This window comes from Vulpes vulpes, chromosome 13, assembly GCF_048418805.1.
Source record: "Vulpes vulpes isolate BD-2025 chromosome 13, VulVul3, whole genome shotgun sequence".
Classification (NCBI taxonomy): domain Eukaryota; kingdom Metazoa; phylum Chordata; class Mammalia; order Carnivora; family Canidae; genus Vulpes; species Vulpes vulpes.
Genome location: NC_132792.1, coordinates 134500476 through 134504502, shown reverse-complemented (window position 1 = coordinate 134504502; position 4027 = coordinate 134500476).

The following is a 4027-nucleotide window of genomic DNA, read 5'->3' as shown; positions in this document are numbered from 1 at the left end:
CTGAATCTTTCAAGAACTATTCTCATGATTCTGATGATCAACTAGACTTCCGAACTACTGTTCATACAGACTCCCTGACTTGGTACTAGTGTTCCCGGAAAAAGATTACTCAGGGTTTGTTTAGCTTTTTTTGGAACACTGCAAGCTCATTGTCTTATAAGACAGTCAGCCCTTCAGGGAAAATGTGTATGTAGTGTGTAGACCTTTATTGTCAGAGATGGAGGGTAAGGATATTTGACATGCAGCAACTATCAGAAATCATCAGGAAACAGAGGGAGATAGGTTTGGAGTGGAAATGGGAAACCTGAGGTCCCATTACAGAGTGACTCAAATATCAAGCTAATGAATTTCAGCTGCATCCTCTGAGATGGGAGACCCCATGACAGGATTTTGGTCATCATTGGGTTTAAAGAGCCCGCTGAAGCAGAATACATTGGAGATCAAAGAGATTGGAAGTAGGCAGAGAACCTGGAAGTTTCATTCAGGAGTTCAAGTGAGGACTAGTAAGGACTTGGATCAGAAACAGTAAGAAAGGCAAAGTGGAGGAAAGTATGAACCATGTTGCAGGAATAGCCCTACAAAGCTTTACCGATTGGGGTCAAGAAAGAGTCAAAGCTGATTCTGGGGTTTAGAGATCCTGGATCGCTGAAACCTTAACCAGGATGAGGAAATTAGGATCAAGAGCAGGTTCAGAAGGCAGATGGCAAGTCAAGCTTTTGACATTTGAAATGCTTTTGTTTCCATCACCAACTATCTTAATCTGTCACCTGTCCTAGGAGAGAACTTAGTTATGACTCCCTTTGTATGCTCAGAGGTTGGCATAGAATAGGCCCTCAAAACATTTGGTGAGTTAATAGCCACTGTAAATATCTTCTCTTCTCTGCTTCAGTTTAAAACATTAATTCTCACTTAAATAAGTGCAAACTCCTGGGACCACCCCAGCTCATACTGCTGTCTTTTTGTAAATTAGAACAAGGGGCCCTCTCTGAATTTATGAATTAAAGAAGGGGGCTTTTATCTGGGTGGATGTGGCTCTTCATCCACATGGGGCTTGGGAAGCCACACGCACCCTGTGGGAAGATAAAGACTGCCCTTTCTGTAGGGTGAAGCCTCCCAGTCAAGGATGGAGGACACGGACAGCTCAGGGCAGACATGGGTTCAGACCACACTCTTCTCCTCAGCTGGCACAGGTCCAAAGTTCTTAGAACAAAAGTCCATTTCTGCTAGCTTCTCAGCCTCTTCCCTGGCCACTCTCCTTCACAGTCCTCCTCTCCAGTCACAGAGCCCACAGTTGCAACGCACAAGCAGCTTGACCTGGTTGTGTGCGTTTCCCTCATTCCCTGCCCCGGCTATTACTGCTCTTCCTTTCTCACCTGTGATTGTCCTTCCTTCCTGTCTATGATCTCTTTGAGGACTAAGAAGAACGTGTTTTTTTACGTCATTTCCCTAGCAGCAGTATGCCGGCATCAGGCCTGTGCTTGTTGAATGGGCAGATGACTTAGAAACCAATGAAAAGCCAGATTTTACCACCCCCTCCCTGAACCAAACCAACAAACCAAAACAGAACAATACAAAACAGATAGCCCACACACACCAAAAAAGTTTTTTTGGTAAGTTTTTGCTGCTTTCTAAGCGTGAGGTATTCTGTCAGTTGTCAAAGCCTTTTATTTTCCGTACTTCTCTGAAATAGCGAAATAGCTATTCATTTAGAGGTCAAAGATCTATGGGAAGATCATTGCTTAGAGTGAAGTCTGAGTCTTCCAAAGCTGGTTTGCTCTGGTATGTCTGTGTGTGTGATGTCCGTAAGAAGCTTTACAAAATGGCACATAGATTCAGGTACTATACTTGACCTCGCTGGAAACATCAGCTTTGAAGATGGAGGACTCTGTCCAGCTTCTTGAGATAGAATGCTATCAGACATCTGATAGATGTCTCAGATGGTGGTTTCACTTGTTCCAAATGCCAGACCAACTTTGAGATGCTGATATGGTCTGTCTTGCCTGGAACTTCCAGGCTAATTTCATATTTATTTTTTCTGGGTATATTCCTCTGCTTCCCACAAAGAATGTGAAGAAGCTGTGAGAATGTGTTCAATAAAAAAAAAGAAATCATTCATTGTATGCCATCACTCGAACTTCAACAAAAAATCACAAGTAAGCAAAATATGGTGCTTGGAGACTATGACAGGGAGGTGGGAGGTATGCCAAAGTTGTGCAGGCCTACCATTGCAGTGGTCAACTCCGCGGGTTGACACAAAAATGGAAATTTATTCTGTTGTATAGTTCTCATTGTCTGTAACAAAAAACAGTAATTGTAGTTTTTCTTCATAGAAACTATGACATCAATAATGAGAAGAGATGTGGCTCAAAGGCATAAGTACATATGTTAGATGCTTATTTTTTCCATCCTTTTGGCAGTCATTTAAAAGTATTTTCTATGATTTCAGCATTAATAGTTTTCCTAAGATCTTTTCCAGCTAGTCTTTATTGTTTCTGATAGTATTTAGGTTTTGACTTTTCTAGTCAGGCTTTGAAAATAAAAGGGTAAATCACTACCAATTTTAACATGTATTTATGACTATCAACTATTACACAAGCATTGGGCTCTACACACTGATTTTTCATTCATTTTTTCCCCTCCACACCCTGAATGTTACACAAACTTTACTCATAGGAATAACTAGCCAGAGATAAGTTTCAATGGAATTTGCTTTTTAATTTTGGCTTGGAGTCTATGACAAAGTGTTACCTTATCTTTCAGACAAAAACTTGAATTTCCAAAGACCAAAGTGTTCTCCAAGTGCCAGGCATAATGATTATAATGAGGGTATTAATTCATACTTTCCTTGGTTTATGCCATAATAATAAAAGTATTTTCCATTTTCCACCAACTGTTTCTCTTTGGAATATACCTCATATCTACTTCCTGTAAAATTAAGTTGTTATAGCATCTCATATTGTTGATATCAAAATAATCCTTCCTCCCTTCTTTCTTTAAACATCTGTTGAATGGCTCATGGGGAGCTTAGAGAGACCTACTGCCCCCAGAAGAAACAGAGTTCTGCCTTAAACTTCCCCTCCCCAACATCTATCTCCATGTCCTCCAGTACAGCACTGGGTTTACTATGTGTCCAGTAAATATTTGTCCATCTGGACTTGACATTATAAATCATTTCATCATGTATTTCATTTTATCATTTATTTCAGTGCTAAAGAGTAAATAGTGTCCATCTTTTGGTAGAATACTCTTACTTTCCAAGTTCTAAGTCCCACCCCTGACCTCAAAGGAACAATCTATTTGAAGCTACTGATTTCTTCATTCCTATAAAAATTAGGTAAGGGGAAAAATGAAAAGTGGAAGGAAGGGGAAAAAGTAAGGATACTCTTCTGCTTCTTTTCCGTTATGTTTAAAATGAATTATTTAAATGTCTCCTAAACTTGCCTCAAGAGATCAAATGAGAAAAAGATTGTAAAGCTGCTGAGCACAGTGTCTGATGATAGTGGATGCTCAAGATACTATTTATTATAATGTAATGTACTAAAACTAGAGGATCTTCTCTCTTTATTGCTACATGATCCACCATCCTATTTTCTTCTTTTCTCTCTTTCGAGAATGGTCTGTGTGTGCTTTTATATAGATGTATATAATGTATGTGTATAAATGTATGTCTGTTTGTACAATGCTTCAAAGCTTAGTTACCCAATAAAACACAGATGAGAAATTAAGTCCAACATTTCCCTCAAATCTCTTCTATGATTTAAGACACCTCAGGGAAGGGATAGCGGAACTCCCACATCAACGGATGATGATTTTTATCTCTATCAAGTGACCCACAATTTGGTTACTGGTGCAATGAGAAATTAAGAAATTAGCACACTTGTAATGACTGTCATTTCACAGTCACTCAAATCAGAACTGGAATGCCACAAAAACAACTCCCTGTTAGCCCAGAGAAAAAAAAAGAAAGAAAGTAAAGGGGAAATTCAGATTAGTCACAAAGAAGTTCCCCCGCCTGCCTGCAGAAGCT